The 20,696-nt window shown below is 40.7% G+C and overlaps 1 protein-coding gene across 7 annotated transcripts in view; it reads left to right on the top strand.

Moving 5' to 3' along the window:
* Xkr6 (XK related 6) overlaps nt 1-20,696 on the top strand; it is a 142,999-nt gene that overhangs the window by 25,946 nt on the left and 96,357 nt on the right. For 4 of the 7 annotated variants that reach the window (XR_016538950.1, XR_016538949.1, XR_016538947.1 and 1 more), the window contains exon 2: nt 18,933-19,047. The exons of 1 other annotated variant lie outside the window; for it this stretch is intronic. The gene's annotated coding sequence lies outside the window, so the exon portion shown is untranslated. Of the gene's footprint in view, nt 1-4,775; nt 5,004-17,223; nt 17,648-18,932; nt 19,048-20,696 lie in introns of those variants that run through there. 2 more of the 7 variants (XR_016538948.1, XR_016538952.1) reach the window with 2 other exon arrangements.

Below are 20,696 nucleotides of genomic sequence, written 5' to 3'. Positions count from 1 at the left end.
TCTAAACCTCAGATTAAAATTGAATTGCCATTGTGATCCACTGTGTTGGTATTGGGAGAAAAGACTTTTTAAGAGATGATTAGGTATGCCCACCCTTGAGAATGGACAGTCATATTGTGGAAGTGAGTGCATTATCTTACATGAGCCTATACAAGCATCCCCTCTTGCTGTGTCCATTTCTGCCTGGTGCGTTTTCTCTTGCTGTTGTACCTTCTACCATGGGCTAATTCAGCAGGAAGCCCTTTGCTTGTACCAATGCTATGCTCTTAGACTTCCCAGCTCTGAGAGCCGTGAACCAAACTTCTGTTATCTATACATTAACAAGTGTTGGCTATTTTGTTATAGCAACAGAAGTTGAGCTCAGACCAACCATGGATGAATGAATAGTGGAGCATTTTGGTACTGGATTTTGATTCACTATTAATTTTCAGGAGTAAAAGGTAAGAGTGAATACACTACATTTAATTCTCCGATGAGTTGGGATTTAAAAAATAACACAATTGCTAGTAATAATGCTTTCTATTAATTGAGCCTAAGGAGGCTATTAGCTGAGTGTGCTTGCAATCACAGCCATTTTGTGTTGACATCTTGTTTGGCTGGGTGCAAACCAGAAGCATAATATGGCTCAACTTTCTCTTGAAAGCATGGAAGATACTTCACTCACATATCCCTGCTTAAAATAGTTTCTAGCAAGGGGGATGTTGACACATTGCTTCGGAGGCCTGTTCATTAGAGCACTTGGGTGTACTTACAGCACACACTCTCTTCGCCGAGCCTCCCATTACTGAGGTGAAGTGGGGCATAGGTGGGTGGAGGACCGACTGCACATGTTAGTAAACCAAGTTTCTGTGCATGGTTGCTGAAGTAAGTGATGGTGTTGGTATAGGAGACGTCTTGGGTGTGCATTGCTGATAATCTGGCTGATATTTTCAGTGGATATTAAAGTACTAGCTGGGTGCTGGTGGCTCACATATGTAATCATAGCTATTTAGGAGGCTAAGATATGAGGATTGGAGTTTGAAGCCAGCATGGGGAAGAATTTCTGTGAGCTCAGTTAACCACCAAAAAGCCAGTAGTAGAACTGTGTTTTAAGTGATAGGGAATTAGCCTTGGGCAGAAGAGCTTAGGGACAGTGCCCAGGCCCTGAGTTCAAAACTCAGGACTGGCTGACATACACAGGGACACACATACACACATACTACAGTTGTGTAATGTATATGTTTAGAAATTTGTGGATGGAGAAGAGTCAAAACCCTCATTATAATTTAGCCTATGTTTGTATGTGCTTGTATATATGTCGGCATATATACTTTCTCTTCATTTGTTATGTATTGACCACATGTACGTACACCTTTAAAAACAGTGACTTACATCAAGAGCCCCTTGACTGTTTATCCCTGCCCCCTCTCTTTTTCTCCTATTTCCTCTACAGGAATCTGTGGGAGAGAAGACTTATAATTGCATAAATGTAGGGGCAGTTCTGTTGAGGAGATAGGGCTAACGAGAGCTCTGAGTGAGTACTGTCTAGGAAGAGTCTGAACCCTAGGGGTGGAGAGGAGGAGGAGGAGAAAAGTCTAGTAATTGACCTCATTCCTAGCATGGATGCTATGGCACTCCATTGCAGAGTTTGATATTGTAAAGGATCAGAGAATTGTGGGCTCTGCTTGAGGTACTTTCAAACCTTACTGCTCTACCGGAGTTGAAGCTGAAGCCTGTGGGATGATTCCACTTTCTGGCCCTGAATAGGCTGCCGCAGCAGGGAAGCAGGCAGGAGGAAGCAATGCTGGCAGGGCCACGCTTGCTCTCCCATTGTAGACAGGGTAGCAGGCTTGACACCAGCACTCTTACTTTCGCTTCAGCACTCTGAAGCCCATGTGGGTCCCTTACTAAGCTAGTAGGGCCTACGGCTAGTTGTCTTTTTGATGTTGCTTTAACTTTTGTCCTGCCTGCATTTGTCAGTAAAGGCTAGGTCAGGGACCACAGAGAAGGTTTAGAACAAAAGCACTTGAGTAAGCTACTGAACTCTTCTCTGCTTTAGTTCCTCACCTGCTAACTGAGGAAACAATAACATACCCTAATCATAGGTAAAATGAAAGAGTTAATGGGTTCAGTACCCCGCACAAAGAAGATAGTGTATTAAAGCTCTTAGGAACTGGCAAAATGGACAACAAAATTAGTCAAGCAGCGATATAGTGGATTCCGTTAAACTGAGTGTCTGGAAAATCCAGCTTATATTTGATTATTATTCTTTATTTTGCCCTTGATTGTATTACAGGATTTAATTCTGTTTCATGGACATTTGTCTTACACAGATAAAAGGAAAACTTAAATATATGACCAAGGCAAGACTTGTAACCCAGTCAGGACCTGAAAATTTATAGTAATGGTCAGAAACACAGCCAATTTTATTCTCCCCGTGACAGAAATTATTAGACATAAATGCCTATGGAAATGAACTTTAATAGATAATTTTGGACAAAACAGCCAAAACATGTATACCCACATAAATGTTTACACACACAAACATATACATGCTATTACAGAGGGTCCTGATTCATAGACTCATTCTTATTCACACTGTTCTTTATACAGTTGTCTTAGTATCCTCTGAAATATTAGGAAAAAAATCAGCAGTGGATGTCTGAGACTTTTTAAATAAAGCACCGGAGTTTTGTGTGAATGGTAAACTGTTATTTACTTATTTATTGAAAGTGCTGGGGAGTGAATTCAGGGATTCATGCTTGCTAGAAAAGTAGATACTCTACCCCTTCAGCCACATCTTCAGCTTGAAAGTATGGTTATTAAAACTGACCCTGAGGGACTATTTAGTCCCCCCCCCCCCTCCATTCCTGTGGCTTGCACTCGGGGCCTGGGCACTGTCCTTGGGCTTTCTCAAGGCTAGCACTGTACCACATGAGCCATAGCACCACTTCCAGCATTTTCTATGTATATTGTACCAAGGAATCGAACCCAGGGCTCGTGTATGCTAGGCAAGCATTCCACCACTAGGCCACACTCCTGCCCCCCCCCTACAGTTTTTATTAAACATTGATTCATGACCATTTTAGATGGTTCTCATTATTAGAGAATGCTTCTAGGATGCATGAGGAACAAACTGATCAGATATCCTGTTTTCTTTCTAAGGAAGAATTGTTTTATCTTGCATCATATTTTTGGAGAGTAATGGATCTGAAATATTAGCTAGACTTGTGATGTAGGTGGTTAGTGTGTATACAAACACCTGTGAAGTTGTTAATGCGATCCTCCTCCTAAGTCTCATGGGATTTGACCACTGGATGAGACTTTACCGTGGATCTTCACGTCAGACTTTTGAGCTGTGACAAATACCTAAGGGAAATGATTAAAAAGGAGAAAAGATTTAATTTTGGGCCAGAGGCCAGGCAGAACTTGTGGTGGTGGGAACCTATAGAAAAGGAGGAGCTGTTCACCTGAAGGTGGCCAGGAAGCAGGGTGCCAGCCAGAGGGAAACCCGGATTTGGGCACAGCTATGTTCTTCCCCTTCCCCTGTAACCAACGTTCTTGCTCCAAGCAGGCGCTGCCTCTAACTTCCCACTACTCAGTAATGCTGTTAGACTAGGACTCCATCAGTGGATTAATAGGATGGTTAGGCCAGAAGTCTAATGATCCAATCACTTCATAAAAGCCTATTAGCTGACAAACATGGCTTTAACAAGTGAATCTTTTGAGGGATAGTTGATCTCCATATCATAGCAGCGATCGTGGTTTCAAGGACTACAGAAACCATGGTAATGAACCTGGGTTTATTATGTACTTTCTTTTCCATCCTCAAGGGTCGGCTGGCTGACTGCCTTAAAACTTAGAAAGCCTGTTTGCTGCCCTATCTTGTATAGGAATATTTAAAAGTTTTTGAGAAGTCATAAGTCAGACAGTTTTACATAAACCAGAAAGAAAGAAAATAAGTTTCACTTAGTTCCAACCTCCTTGTTTTGTTTTCTTTCAATACATTTTATATTATAAATCTGCCATTATTCTTGCTCAGGTTTTATGTACTGTACACCTTAGAACATGTCAGAATTAGACAGAATATTCTTTTTAAAATCATTTACAATATTTTTAGCATCAAAAACAGACAATCTGCCTGACACTGGTGGCTCACACCTATAATCTTAACTATTCAGGAGGTTAAAATCTAAAGATTGCAGTTGGATGCTGACTCAGGCAGGAAAGTCTATGAAGCTTTTTGTCTCCACTAAACCCATGGAATAGCTATAGGCAGAGTTGTAGCTCAACTGGTAGAGTGTTAGCCTTAAACAGAAGAAACTTAGGGACAGTGCCCAGGCCCTGAGTTTATGTTCCAGGACAAACACAAAGCAAAAACTTGAACAGTAAGGCATTTACTTTTTTGGTCTTGAGGTGAACATTTTCTTCATATTAGACCCTCTCTGAAATGGAGACATTTGGTTCCTTGAAGTGAATGGCACAGCAGTTAGGTTTCCCTTGACGATTCATAAAATAATGATTCATCTTACCAGTGATGAGTTTTACATTTGATGAAGTGTGATATCTCAAATTTTAGGAATGCAGGCTACATTTTGAAGATAGTTGGGGTTTTATGAAAGGGCTTGTGGGTATGTGTGAGAGAGAAAGAGCCTGAAGCAGTAGGGGATCCAGAGTTTGTTCTGCCTGGAGGTAGGAGAGACTGGTATGTGTTTAATGAAAGCAAGGCATCAGCAGAGAAAGAAAGCAGGGAATCAAAATCAGGCTTCCAAGCCCAGTGATATACTTCCTCTGTGGCTTCAGAGAATTGTGAAGTAGTCCAGCTTGCACTTTATTTGTGTATGATGTATTTAGAAAGAAGACATATAAAATCCAGAGATGGCTTACAGTCGAGTTCACCTATGGCCCGAACTTGATGGTACTATGTTTGCTGTGCTTATTAAATTCCTGTAACTATTAGAGTTCATGATCTTGATGAACTGCAGGTAATTAAGGAGATAAAACAAGGAAAAAACATGTCAAAAGTAAGTGTCATGTGGGAAGCTTCCTTCTCCTCCAGCTTTGAGCTGTCCCTTCAGCCAGTGTGGTTGCTATGTCTTGTTCTGCTGTTCTATACAGTTTCTTCTTTGGGAATGGATGTGGCTGGTGTCTGTGCTCTATGCATCCTTATTTGGCACTTGCTTTTTTTTCTTACTAATTTTAAGTTGTCTAGGAAGAAAACTTTCTTTTGACCGGGGGTGGAGGGGGTGGGTAGGGGTTGTCATGGGTCTTGAACTCGGCTTGGGGCGCTGTATCTGAGCTCTTCAGCTCAAGACTAACACCCTACCCTAGAGCCAAGCCCCACTTCCTGTTTTCTGGAGGTACATTGGAGATAAGAGTCTCAGGTCCTTTTGTGCCCAGGCTGGCTCTGAACCTTGATCTCAGCCTCCTAAGTAGCTGGGATTACAGGTGTGAGCCACCATGCCTGGCCCCGTTTTTTTGGGGGAGGGAGGGTGTTGCCAGTCTTGGGGCTTGAACTCAGAACCTGGACACTGTCCTTGGGCTTTCTCAAGGCTAGTGCTATACCACTTGAGCCACAGCACCATTTCCAGCCTTTTCTGTGTATGTGATACAGAGGAATAGAACCCAGGACACTCTACCACTAGGACACACTCCTGGCCTGAGAACTAAGTTTAACCTCATGCTTCAAAAATCTTTTGGTCATGGTTTCAAAAGCCCCGTGGACACAATACTGATAGACATTAATCAATTTTGGAAATTAATTTAAAAAATCAAACTTTCGTATACATAGACATTACTTTGACATTTCTATTATTCCTTAAATCCCTAGTGAAAATACAAGCTTTTTCTCAAAATGCTTAGAAACTCCATACTGAAAGTTTAGTGTTGAGAAATTTGTATTACTATAGTGGTAATAACTATCCTATCTATCTATCTATCTATCTATCTATCTATCTATCTATCTATCTATCTATCTATCTATCTACCTACCTACCTACCTACCTACCTACCTACCTACCTACCTACCTACCTATCTATCTATCTATCTATCTATCTATCTATCTATCTATCTATCTATCTATCTATCTATCTTGCCAGTCCTGGGCTTGATCTCAGGGCCTGAGCACTGTCCTTGGACTTTTCTCTAGGCTAGAGCTCTACCACTGAGCCTCAACATTACTTTTGGCTTTTTTTCCCATGCATGTGGTACTGAGGAATTGAACCCTGGTCTTCGTGCATGCTAGGCAAGCACTCTACCACTAGGCCAAACTCCTGGCCCAATTGTAACAACTCTTGTTTGAAGAAACATTTTCCTTTAGTGATGGATTTTTGCAGTATAGAAAAAAGCCTTGATAAAATTACAAAATTTGTCTAAGTCTAGAACCCGTCCATGCAGGATTCACTCACTCCATGAAGCTACATGGATCTCTATGCTGTGCAATGAGTGGGAGAGGAATCTTGGTGCTACCCCAGCATGGTGCTGGGGTAGAGGCTGCGGCAGTGACTTGCTTTGGAGTACAGGGAGGTATAGAGGAAGAACAGAAGAGCTGAGTGCTGGTGGTGGCTCATGCCTGTAGTCCTAGCTCCTCAGCAGGCTGAGATGTGAAGATCATGGTTTGAAAGCAGCCCAGCATGAAAGTACAAGAGGCTTTCATCTCTTATCTCCAGTCAGCTTCTGAGAAAAGCCAGAAGTGGAGCTGAGGCTCCAGTGGTAGTAGTGCTACCCTGCCCTGGAGCAGAAAGAAGCTCAGGGACATAGCCCAGGGCTCAAGTTCAATAATAATAATAATAATAATAATAAATAGACCTATCTGACGTTTGATCGCCATGACCTTGACATGCTTGGCTGCCAGTTGTATCTGACCTTCTAACCCTCCAGTGTTAGTGTCCTTTAGCATGGGCTGGACCTTTCCTTCCCAGAAATCACTGAGCATGACCCCATTTGCTTCTAAGGGAGTCAGATTGAAATATTAATATATATTAATACAGACCTATTAATCATATCTCTGTTTGAAGGAAACTATCAGCAGCTCTTAAAGGCTATTTTGTAATAATACATTTAAAGTGTGGGCAGAAGTGAAGCAGAAGGGAATGGGAATGGGAAAAGCCTGAGCAAAATGGAAACCAAGTGCTTTCTTGAGATTGCTTAATGGATCTCAGGTCCAGAGTGTTGGAAAGGAGAGCTCGGGCCACGTGTTGGGAAGTCAGTGGAGTCTGCTCCGTTGCTTCTGCTGCCAGTGCTTTGTGGTTTAGCCTGTGCTTTCAGACATGCGGTAGAATTTATTGGATTTTTCTTTTACTGATTATGCACTAGATTTAAATCTTGCAAACCGTGGCTTCTGTATATTCTTGCCTTATTACAGTTGTTGCCAACTGACTACATTGTGAAAATCATAATACATTTTTATTCACGTTCCTTGCCGTTAAACAGTTAAACTGTAATCCTACAAAATACCTTTCCAAAGTAAATGGAAACATTTTGAAACCCAGTGACTTTAATATACATGGACACTGTCAAAAAAATTGTGATTATATTTTTATTAGCACATTTATGCTTTTGAGTCAAAGCTCAGTGAACATGGTTTTAGATTGGGGAAGAATAGTTTAGACATGTAGCTGATGGGATTGGCCGGCAACGTGCAAAGTTGGGGTCGATTCCCAGCACTGAAAAACAATCGAGAGGGGCCGGGAGTGTGGCCTAGTGGTCGAGTGCCTGCCTAGCATGCATGAAGACCCAAGTTCCATTCATTGGTACCACATGCATGGAAAAAAGCCGGAAGTGGTGCTGAAAGTTCAAGGACAGTGCTCAGGGCCTGATCCCAAGCCCAGGACTGGCAAAAAAAAAAAAAAAAAAGAGAGAGAGAGAGAAAAGAAAATTTGAACAGATAATTCAAGGTTACTTTCTTTTATTTGTAGAATGTCTTAGTGTTTCTCCCTGCCTCCTCTGCTACTACATGGGGCTTGAACTCTGGGCCTGGACACTGTTCCTGAGCTCATGAGCTCAAGGCTAGTGCTCTACCACTTGAGCCACAGCACCACTTCCTGTTTTCTGATGGGTCATTGAAGATAAAAGTCCCACAGCCCAGCTGGCTTTAAACCAAGATCCTCAGATCTTGGCTTCCTGAGTTGCTAGGATTGCAGGTATGAGCTTAGTTTTTGAGTACTTTTTTCTCTTGTGATCAGTTTGATAGACACACTTTTGTAAAGTAACTGCGTTCTCTAATGCTCCTTGTAGCAGGTTGCTTTGTAACCTTGCTCATGCTTGCTGCTGTTTCTCCTTTCATGTCCTCATTCTGTTGAGAATGTAAAATTCTGTACCATGAATGTACCTATGTTTTATTTCATAGCTGAAAGTTTTTTTTAATTAAAGGATTCATTAACATTGATTTTTTTACATCATATTTCAAATGACGTGTTTAACAAACAAGTATTCAAGAAGGGAATCCCTAAATACAATCACTGGCACTTAGATTTTAGAACATAGTTAAAATTAGGCTGAAGGTTTGTATGTCATAGATACATATTAATCTATGTAATAAAACATTATGTCTATAGAGTCGTAGATTTTTATGTCTATGTAGTTAGTTGTGTTTATATTTCCAATACCAAAGCATTGGGTATGCAAATATTGAGTCCTTGCTCTTGTATTGTTTGGATCTACTGGCCACATATTAAGGATTCCATGCACCTTTTGTTCCTTAGGTCTTGACTTGTCTCACTCAACATGATTCACTCTAGATTCATCTACTTCCCTGCAAAAGCCATTAGTTTTTTATTAAAGAATTTATTAACATTGATTTTATATCATATTTCAAATGACATGTTTAACAAACAAGTGTTCAAGAAGGGAATCTCTATATACAATCACTGGCACTTAGTTTTTAGAACATAATCAAAATTAGGCTAAGGGTTTGTATATCATAGATACATATTAATTTATGAAATAAAACATGTCTATAGAGTCATAGGTTTTTATGTCTATGTAGTTAGGTTTATATTTCCAATACCATGCCCATAGCATTGCAAATGCCATTATTTCATCTTGTCTGTTGGCTATGCAGAATTCCATTGTGTGTGTATATATATGTGTACATATATGTATATATATCACATTTTTTGTATCCATTCATCTGTAGTAGGGCATCTGGATTGTTCCCATCGCCTGGCTATTGTGAATAGTTTAGAGATGAACATAGCTGAGCAGGTGTGCTTATTATATCCTGGGTTATGATGTTCAGGATAGATGCCCAGGAGTGGTATGGCGGAATTGTAGGGAAGGTCTGTTTTCAGTTCTTTAAGAAACTTCCACACTGCTTTCCAGAGTGGCAGAACTTGTTTACATTCCCACCCATAGCTGATAGTTTTTTGTGTGTTGGTTTTTTGCCAGTCCTGGGGGTTGAACTCAAGGCCTGAGCAGAGCCGAGGGCTTTCTCAAGGCTACTGCTCTACCACTTGAGCCACAGCACCACTTCTGGCTTTTACTATGTATGTGGTGCCAAGGAATTGAACCTGGGTCTTCATATATGCTAGGCAAGCACTCTACCACTAGGCCAAACTCCCAGCCCCTGATTGTTTTTAACTTCATAATTTCCTGATCAATCTTATTTATTCATCACTGTGAGCTCCTTTATATGCTGGGATTTCATTTAGAATTGTGTTGAATTTAAATTATTTTGGAGTGAACTGCAGCTTTGCCGTAATCAGCTTTCTGATTCAGACTTGTTTTTCTAGTTATTTGAAGAATCTTTTGTGGCCTGTAGTTGAATTGTTCAATTTTTTTTCATGGGTGGGGAATGTCTGGCCTGAGAAGTCATTTGATACATTATGGAACAGACATGTACCACTTTTCAGTGGCTGCCTGAGGCCTGTCTGCCTGCATTTATAATTTTGTATGGCCTATAATGAAGTTATAAATATCCAAATGGCCCTTGGCAGAAAAAAAAGATACCCAGCCCCCTGTATCTATGAGCATATACTTCCTACTAAGTGGATTTGTCATTTGTTGATGCTTTTAAAAGTGTGAATGGTGGGGAGGGCCGCAGAGGAACGGAGGGTGAGTACTGCAATGGCAGCAGTACTCACCAGATGTCGTGGAAAGTGAGCTATATAACTGGTGGGTAGGGATGAGAGGACAAAACAGGGCATGGAGGGAAGGGATTGCATTGTCCCCAAAGGAATATAATCTCTACCTAACTTATGTAACTGTGACCAATAACAACAAAAAACAAACATTTTAAAAAGTAAGGAAGAGTCTTAAAAGCTTTTTGCTACTGTCTGATTGGGATGGAATCCTTGACGACAGCATACTATTTCTTGGGTGCGGCAGTTCTGGGGTTTGAACCATGATCAGCCCTTCGTAGGTGGATTTCCTACCCCTTGAGCCACATTTCTGGCCCCTTTTTTACTTTGCTTGCTTGCTTGCTTGCTTGCTTGCTTGCTTGCTTGCTTGCTTGCTTATTTATTTATTTATTTATTTATTTATTTATTTATTTATTTATTTATTTATTGGCCAGTCCTGGGCTTGAGCTCAGGGCCTGAGCACTGTCCTTGGACTTTCTCAAGGCTAGAGCTCTACCACTTGAGCCTCAGCATCACTTCTGGCTTTTTTCTATGTATGTGGTACTGAGGAATCAAACCCGGGTCTTCATGCATGCTAGGCAAGGACTTTAACCACTAGGCCAAACTCCCGGCCCCTTTGTTTATTTTTTTTTTTTAAAGAATTTATTAACGTTGATTTTTACATCATATTTTAAATGACAAGTTTAACATGCAAGTGTTCAAGGAGGGAATCTCTATTTACATACTTTGCTTATTTTTGAGGTAGGGTCTTCCTCACCATAGCTAGGATGGCAAATATATTCCATGTCCAGCTTTCCCTGTTGAGGCCGGTCGTGAGGTTCAGCTGAACTGATTAGAAACTCTGTTCCTCTCAGCCTCTTTTGTAGGTGTCTCATGACCTAGAACCACCGTCTTCCCAACCTCTGCTTTCCAAGTCAAATGGGGTCATAGGCATGGGCCATTAGTGCCTGGCCAGTGCTAAATTTGAATATATCACTGATGGAATGATTTGGAATCGGTTTTTAGAATGTACTTTTAGTACTTTTTTAGTTTTGTATTTTCTCAATTCCTTATACGATTTTTAAAAAATAATTAATAAAACAGTTAAGCGTACAAACCTTAGTTTTTACAAATTGAATTCAGTTTTGGTTTTTGTGTTGTACTGGACCTTAGGGCCTCATACTTGATCTTAGGGCTTTCTTGACAGCTGGCACACTAACACATGAACCACTCCTCCAGTCGAGCATTTTGCCAAAGTCTCACAAAATTTTGCTGGTTAATTGGAAATGAAATCTCGGACCTTTGCCCTAGCTACCTTAGAGCTGTGATCCTAGATTTCAGCTTTCTTTAGTAGCTAAAATGACAGAGATGCACCGTCAGCACCAACTTTTCCTCTTTTTAAATTAGGTTTCATGCTCAGATTAATGAACGATGAGTTAAGGAAACAGTTTCTTGCAGTTTTTTTGTTGTTGTTTGCTGTGTTCTCATATTTAGGTTAGTGTATGTATGGTTCTTTCCCTTAAATTTTAAATAGTTATTAGTGATTTATAATAATTTTGAATGTTTCTCAGATATATCTCTTAGTATTTATCAGTTTTATACCCTCTATGTATGCATGCATTCAGGTAGTATCACTATTCCTCAAGAGTTTTCTTTTTCTGACTTATTTATCTCCTATTTGGTTATTTTCACTCTTTGGTAACATATTTAAATTAAACTTCCTTCTGTTACAGATTGAGGAATTCCATGAAAATGTTGACATGGTTTTTATTTTAATTATAATTTTCTAGGAATTTGTAATTTTATATTTGGTTTCACTCTTATTCTGCAATAGCCATTTAGTGTGGAGTTTTTTCAGGAGGGGTGGGGGGGGGCGCGTTCGTGGGACTTGAACTCTGGGCCTGGGCATTGTCCCTGAGCGCTTCAGCTCAAGGACAACACCTTACCCCTTTGAGCCACAGTGCCACTTCCAGTTTTCTGGTGGTTAATTGGAGATAAGAGTCTCATGGACTTCTTTCATGCCCAGGCTGGCTTTGAACCTTGATCTTCAGATCTCAGCCTCCTGAGTAGCTAGGATTACAGGTGTGAGCTATTATGCCCGGCTTAAGTAAGGAGTTTTTTTTTTTTTTAAATTTTATTACGTTTTACTGCCAGACTCCAGTTTTATTACATAACTATTAGACTACTTGAATGTTTTCTTTGTTGTAATTTATTAGGATGTTCTTGGTTGGTCTGATATGTATTCAGTTTTGTGTTGTGAAGCTTTTGTAGAAACACGATTCCTTTCATGATGTAGAATTAGATGTGTGTGTGCCAACTAAAATGTTTTCCTTTTGTCATAATTTTTTGCTTAATCTGTCAAGGCTAAGAAGTTTAGTTTACCAAAATGTTGACTGATCTGTGTGTGTTTTTCCTTTTATAACACTTCTAAATGTATGTATATGTACATTTTACTTTTTTTTTTTTTTGCCAGTCCTGGGCTTGAGCTCAGGGCCTGAGCACTGTCTTTGGACTTTCTCAAGGCTAGAACTCTACCACTTGAGCCTCAGCACCACTTCTGGCTTTTTTCTATATATATGCTACCGAGGAATCAAACCCATGTCTTCATGCATGCTAGGCAAGCACTCTACCACGAGGCCAAACTCCTGGCCCTATACATTTTACTTTTGAGCAGGTTTTTTTGAGATATAATTGACATATAAAATGTTGTATTTAAAGGGCCAGGAGTTTGGCTTAGTGGTAGAGTGCTCATGATTCCTTGGTTACCACATACCTAGAAAAAAGCCGGAAGTGGTGCTGAAGCTCAAGTGGTAGAGCTCTAGCCTTGAGAAAGTCTAAGGGTAGTGCTCAGGTCCTGAGACCAAGCCTAGGAATGGCCAAAAAAAAAAAAAAAAAGGAAAAAAAAAGTTGTATTTAAGTATAAACTAATGTATGCTGGGAATATAAACACGTTCATGGGACCTGAGGCCGTGGTAATCAACACCTCCATCTCTCCTGTTCTTGGTTAGGATGGGCTGCTATGGCAAGGTAGTACATACTGGGTAGCTTTCACAGGATACACTTGACTTCAGAGCTGAACACTGTATTTCAGGTAGAGAAAATTTCCATTTTCTGATCAGAAAAGTAAATATTTTTAATCTGATTTCACAGTGACAAGAATCTACTTTTATAAAATAACAGCCTTGTCATGAAGGCCAAGAGAGTAAAATTGCCTGTTAAAGCTTTCCAATTTGCATTTAATATTAGAGGTTAATTGTTTTACTGTGAAATTACCATAGAGTGCTAGATAACTAATTGCTTTTATTAATCCCTAACAAGTAACTGAAAATTACCCCAAATGTGGCAACTAGCTGAATATATATTAGTACATTATTGAAATCTCACCTTGAGGTCAGTTTTTGTTACCAGTTAATGAAGTGGTCTAGAAACTTCAGTGTAAAAAAGTGCTTCTGACTTTGGAACGTAAGCTATTTGTTTATATAGTTTGGCTTACAGAATGTGGAGCACTGGCTATGAAATTAGTCATTTTGTGAATGTTCAAAGAACTGGAAACTAGTTTTTCCTGTTAGACTGTTAGTAATTTGGGTTTTCATCAACCTGAAAACCTCTTTGGTGCTAAGAATATTGTCCTCTATCCCAGGTCTCCGTACTGTGCCTTCCTCTAGGAAGTGGGTTCTTATTTGAACTCCTGTCAGTCATGCTCCAGGGTGGGGCCTTTCCTTAGCCGTGCTGCCATTTGAGCCGTGATACAACACAGGTCTCTACACAGGAGTGTATTCCTTAGGGTTCTAAGCTGACAGAGTCCAGAATGAAGGGGTGAGGGCCTCTGTGTGACTGGCATGCTGCCTCCTTCCTGTGGAATTAGAGATCATTGTCCTAGCATCTCCTAGGGCGCTGTCTAATCCTTACTCAGCCACAGAGGACCGCCCCTCCACGTGAACCTCATTTGTAGTTGGGGCTTCAGCTTAGGAATTTTGAGGTGATACTAACATCCAGTCCTGCTTTATGGATTTAAAAAAAGATAGAGGAAATATCCGTATTTAAGACCCCCCCACATATACATGTATTCCTCATATGTATTGTTTTTATTTTAGTGTGTATGTGTGCGCTGGTCCTGGAGCTTGAATTCAGGGCTTGGGTGCTGTCCCTAACCCTTCTGCCTAAGGCTAGTGATCCACCACTTGAGCCACCGTTCCACTTTCAGCTTTTTGGGGGTAAGAGTCTCATGGGCTTTATGCCTGGGCTGGGCAGAATCCTCAGATCTCCGCCTCCTGAGTAGCTAGGAGCACAGGCATGACAACCAGTGCCTGGTGGGTGGCACCTTGTTTTTATTAATCTGTCAAAGTGTGATTCTTAGCATCAGAAGCCTGAAGGCAATTAAGTATTTAATGACTGCGTTTAAATTTCAGTTCTGGGAGCCCATTGGTACCCTTTCCCCTGTGCACTTGGATTTAAGGCAAGTATGTTCATGTGTTTGGTTAGCAGTATTAATCTTTCCCATGACTTAGATGTTACATGAATTTCTTCTCATTTTTTCTTATGTATGCTACTGATACAAAAAAGGAATAAGTCTACTTTTGACTCTTCATGAACTTTTATCTTTTAAAATCTGACCTTTGTCTTTGAAGTATTTAACATTTTCATGGAAAGGTTTTGTTTTCTTTTGTACACCATAAGGAACTGTAGATAGATGTTATTAGTTTAAAACGTCTTATGCTGTACATAGATTATATTCATATCTGTAATCTGATGACTCAAGGGCCAGTCAGGCAAAACGTTTGAGAGACCTTATTTGAGCCTGTGAAAGCTGGGTCTAATGGCATGCATCCAGTCAACCCAGCTGCACAGGAAGTATAACTACCTGTGTGCTCTAGCCTGGCTGGGGGATAAAATGTGACCACCTTTGAAAAACAACAAGCAAAAGAGTTGGGAGTGTAGCTCCAGTGGTAAGTGTTATCCTGGCTAGCTCAAGGCCCTGGCTAGCTCAACCCCAGACTTCCCCAAAGCAGACACACACACACACACACAGCAAAGGATGTAACACCTGTTTTGTGTGTGCATGGTTGTGGCTTAGTTTTATGTTTGGCTGAAAGGAGGTGAGTGTACACTGCAAGACACTGTTGCTTGGACAGTGGCTGTTTTATTACTTGTGACTGATTTACGTCTGGCCACTGCGCAGCATCCTACCTCTAACAGTGGTATTCTAGGGCAGAGCCAGATTGAACTTTCCAGGGAGCTGGATCTGGAGTTTGATTCTGAGTAAGTCTGTAGCCGTGAACGAGACTACTGAACAGTCGATTATAGTGGTGGATATCTCAGTGCAAACGCTAACCCTTGTGACACACTCCTCGTGGGAGGGGTTAGGAGCACTGTGCTTTCAGGGGATGTGCTCACGGAGGGTGTTTGGGAAAGCATGAAGACCAGAAGCACTATGCCCAGGACACAGGGCACAGGACACGTGGGTGGCTCTCACTGCAGAGGCATTCTCACCTCCACAGGGCTCAAGTAGGCGGGACTCACGCCAACAGTGCTGCTTTGAGTGCAGGAACTCAGTCCACAGAAGTTTGAGTTGCTGCTGTAGCAGAGTCCTCTCACGCTTTGTGAGAAGTAAAAACCCCTTTCCCGTTTTTTCACGTATTAGCAACTTCCTATTGCTTCTGTGTGGTGGTTCTCCTTTTCTTACTCCTGTATTTGTCCTCCTTCTAAAAAATATTTGGAGAGTGGGGCTGGGAGTTTGGCCTAGTGGTAGAGTGCTTGCCTAGCATGCACAATGACCTGGGTTTGATTCCTCGGTACCACATACATAGGGAAAAAAAAGACCGAAAGTGGTGCTGTGGCTCAAGTGGTAGAGCACTAGCCTTGAGAAAGTCCAAGGACAGTGCTCAGGCCCTGAGCTCAAGCCCAGGACTGGCGCCTATAGATGGAGAAACTGGGGATGTAGCTCAGTGATAGAATACTAGCCTGATTCTGCATACAAAAACCAAGTATGTATGTTTGTATGCTAATTTCAAAATGAATGAATGGCATATGTCTGCTAACATCTTATGTGCTTAGTAATATATTTTGGTAATTTTCCCTAGTTATAGGAGAGGCCACCCGTTGTGTGAGAGAGAGGCAGAGCTAGAGCTAGAGAGAGAGGGAGGGAGGGAGGGAGGGAGGGAGGGAGAGAGAGTTAGTTTAACTTGCATTAGGATTGTTTTCAAGATTTCCTTTCTCCTGTTTTGATTCTGTTTTCATTTTTGCATATTAATAGCACTACTACAATATACCTGTTTATAGTCTTATCAAATATTTTTCTCCCTTTTTCTTGGTGAATTATGTATAACTGTTGCCCATGTTCATTGAGTTGTTTTATCTTTTCCTTAGCAATTTCTAAGAACTCTGCATGCTCATATTTTCTACAGATGTTCTCCTGTTTATTATTTGTTTTTCATAGGGTTGGGTGTTTAATTTTTGTTCCTTTTAAGAAATCAGTTGTATCTCTCTTTGTTGCTGGGTTTTACATGTCAATTAAAGTCTTTACTGTATTGAAGTGTTTTGGAACATTTTATCTATACTGTCCTTGTATATTATGTCTGCTATGTATTTTGGCTTAAGGAGTGAAGGAAGATTGAGCCTAATGTTCTCCAAATGGCTAAACGTTGTCTTAACATCATGTTTTGAGCATACTGCCTTGCTCCTCAGAGTCCTTATATTTGCGATTTTCTGAGTGGTAAATGTTTTGTGCATAGAGGCTAAGTGGCTGATTGGATGTGACACTGCAGGACTCCTACAGAAGTTCAGGGCACTGATGGCTCATTTGTGGTGGGGGAGATGTTGGTTAGATGAGCCCCACAAGGGGCCCGTGGGGTCAGAGCTGCTGGTTCATCCCCTCCCCTGAGGCAGAAAAGGTTTTAGTAAGACATGAGGATTCATTTGACACTAGATGTTCTTAAATATGTGGGGATTGTTTTTACAGAAGTTTAATCCATGTTGTTGGTATTTATGTCTAACTCTGTAGAACTCACTGATCCTGTGAAATGGAAGAGTTCATTGTAACATTCCCAGAGCAACAGATGGAGCTTTCCGTCAGTGTAGTGTAACTTAAGACCAAGAATGAAGTTAGTGAGCAAAAATCTGTCTTCAGAGCATTGAAATGTGGTGTCATCAAAAGCCCCTGTCCACGTGGAAGCAGTGAACTTCAGAAGCTAGGTCTGAGAAGAAGCCACTGGTAGAGCCTCTCTCTCCTGCTTTTGGTTTTTGCCAAAGAATAGTAGCAAGTAGAAGTTGAAAAGACTTGGAGTTAAATCATAGGTTCCCTTGCTGTTGAGTCAGGAGAAATTTGGGACTTTTAAGGAATCTGTTAATTAGGTATGTTTTCTCTGAGTGTGGTGCAGAGTGGAAAGGGCAGGCTCTGCTCTGTGCGCAGGGTGAGTGTGGAAGCTGCCTGGATAACACCAGCACGCAGAATTCACAAAACCTCCATGTGAACATGGGCAAGAAGTGAATTTCCCCAGCTTCCCACTTACTACTGGGATGGGACCAGAAGCTAGCTAGGCAGGCCTCCACACACTGCAGTGTCTTACTCTACAGAGGGTTCTGAGACCTGCCGGGTTCACAGTCAAACCAGGTAACTTATATGTGTCTAGATGACAGCATGGACTCCATGAAAAAAATAAGAAAATAAGCTAACTGGGAAATGTGTTCACTACTTTTAAGATTACGATAATGTCTTAAATTGAACAAGGACCTAAATTTAATGTCTTTTTTTAATAGTCTGTCATGTTTCCTTCCTCATAACTGAAGAGTTTTATTTAGTATATGTAGACTCAGAAGGGAGATTTAGAATAGTGAACATAATCGTGCTGTACACTTTGCTTGGTAATTTATGTCTCATTCAACTCAATGTAGGTGTGTTTGGATGGTATAAAAAATATAAAGGGTTTCTGTTCAGTATAGAATAGGTAGGGTCAGTTCTTTCAGTATAACTTTGGCAGTAAAAATTTTCAGTTTTAAAGTACTGCTGTAGTTGAATGAAATAGTCTTATATTAAGTGGTTTTGTTTTAAAGGTACCTTGGCTAAGCTTTTAAGATAGGCTCTGAAATACTTTGTTTGGGATCGAAACTCTCAGCATTCACCAAATGAAGATTTGTATTTCAGGACAATTTAGAAGTTAGAAAAATCTTAGCACTAGAGAGGACCATTCGAGCAGCATGATTATATCAGGTATTGGCAGCTTTTCTGTAGCCCTGGTTTCATTCTGTACCATTTAATGTCCACTGCTCTGGGCTTCTCACCCCCAGCATCGCCCGCAGGGGTGAAGTAGGATGGGAGCTGGCCCCGTGGAGCTCCAGCTCCCTGGCTGTCGAGGTTGACCACAGTTGATTTGATGCTGACTTGCAGCACTAGTAGCATTCACCCAGCACTCACTGACTAAGAGAGAGCCTCACTTTGATTGGAGGGGTCTGGTAGTCTTCACATACGTGTAGCATTGCTGTGGGTGGAGGTGTTCTGACTACACATAGATTTCTTTGGGTTGGACCTTGATGAGAGCTTGGCATTACAATTTGCTTTCTTGCCCAGGTACACATGTGCACACATGTGTGCATGTGCATACTCACACTCCATTTATCAGTTAAAATGTTGTTCTAACTTCCTCAGCTTCATTATTAAACAATCATAGAAAATGAATGTGTCACCACAGAAAATTAGTGTAGTTTTCTAGCATTCACTTGGAATTAGATTGTCTTTATTATATACCCAGCAGCTAATGTCAGAAGGACACCTTTCCATTGAAAGTACGATTGTCCCTGTGTAAAAATGTGTACATTTTCATTTTTCTCTGATATATTGTGTCATGTTAGCTATTTCATTCCATGATGATTTGTTCATTCACATGTATTTTTATTTTTAGCTCTAAGTGAAAGAAAGACATGAGGCCTCAGCTGAAATGAGGTGCTTGTGAGGTCATCCGATTTCTGGCTAGAAGTATGCGGCCCACGCCTCCTGAGTCCACTTCACACACAATGGTAATGGCAAACCTGAGGGTCAGAGAGGGCCTCATGTGTCCCATGTCTGCTCCCTACCCCAGGGCCTCCTTTCCCTGCCGTTGAGAACAAGAAGCCTTAACTTATTGACATGTCTTAACTAACTGCAGATCTAACAGTGGTGTTAACCTAATAAACCATGTGCTAATCAATAACCAGACCTTTTGGATGTGTTTAACATGGACTTTAAAAAAAAAAAGAAAGCTCTGTAAACTACTTAACAACAGAATATTTACCATGTGAAAAATCTGAGCATAGGATTTTTCAGATCTCTTTTTAAGTACTAGGGCTTAATTATTAAGTAAAAGAGAGATATAGGCTTAATAAGTTTTTCAGACTAGAAAGTAATGATTCTTGTCACATTCTTTTCCTATGGTAAAGAATTTTGGAGGTTTGCCTTAGTTATCATGTGTACAAAATATATTTTGTAGTTGAAGGTAATAGAACTTTCATTGGAATACAACTTTTTACAGAATATACTCTTCATTATTAAGTTTATAGGCTCTTTGGTCGTGTTGTGGATTTTACGGTAAGCTGTTAGTTCAGATAGGTGGTTTCTTATGTGATTTCAATTCTTCTATGGCATGAAATAGCACGAATAGCAAAACCAGCCTCACAAATTTACTTCTTTTTACTCTGCATTTATGCATTTGTTTAATTGATGAGATGCCGAGAAAATTGAATTTCATCTAAGTTGGTAGGCAATAGAGAAAGCAAATTCTAAATCTGTTCAACAGAATATTTTTTGTTTTTTTTTTTTTTATTTTTTTTTTCTTTCCAGTTCTGGGCTTGAGCTCAGAGCCTGAGCACTGACCTTGGACTTTCTTAAGGCTAGAGCTCTACCACTTGAGCCTCAGCACCATTTCCGGCTTTTTTCTATATATGTTGTACCAAGGAATCAAACCTGGGTCTTCCTGCATGCTAGGCAAGCACTCTACCACTATATCAAACTCATGGCCCCTCAACAGAAGTCACGTTTGTTTCCAAGTTTTCTTTTAGAAGCCCACTTCTCTGCAGAGTTTGCTTACTTAATCTAATTGCTGAAAGTGACATAAAATTTAGAAAAGATCGTTTTTGCCTCTTCACATATGTGACATTCTGTAGTGATAGGCAGGATTGTTCACATGCACTGAGGAAACTGCCCCCTCACACTGGGCCCTGCAGGCTGACCCATAGGCCAGGCTAGCCTTGCTCTAAGGAGAACCATGAGTCAGGTTGTGTTTTGTTTTATTTACCAAGTCTCCTCATGGAGACTTTTATACTCTTCCTGGAAATGTGACCTCTGAACTCTTGGTTTTTTATAGACAAGTTAATAAGCTAGTCTTAAATGTTGTCGTCTCTAAGCCCACAATGAAGGTTGCTTGTGTATCATTAATGTCTTCATGTGGCCAGGCGGGGTGGTGCGTGCTTGTAGTCCTAGACTTGAGAGGCTGACGCAGAAGTATTATAGAGTCCAGGACTTCAAGTCAAGCCTAAGGAGCAATTACTAATATCCATATTTTTAGAAATTCTAATTTTTTTCCAGTCCTAGAGTCCTCAGGGTCTGAGCACCGTCCTTGGACACATTTTGCTCAAGGCTAGCGCTCTACCACTTGAGCCACAGCACCACTTCAGCTTTTCCTGTGTATATG

Source organism: Megascapheus bottae, chromosome 20 (assembly GCF_031878675.1).
Source record: "Megascapheus bottae isolate mThoBot1 chromosome 20, mThoBot2.hap1, whole genome shotgun sequence".
Classification (NCBI taxonomy): domain Eukaryota; kingdom Metazoa; phylum Chordata; class Mammalia; order Rodentia; family Geomyidae; genus Megascapheus; species Megascapheus bottae.
This window is presented reverse-complemented; position numbering and strand designations above follow the sequence as displayed.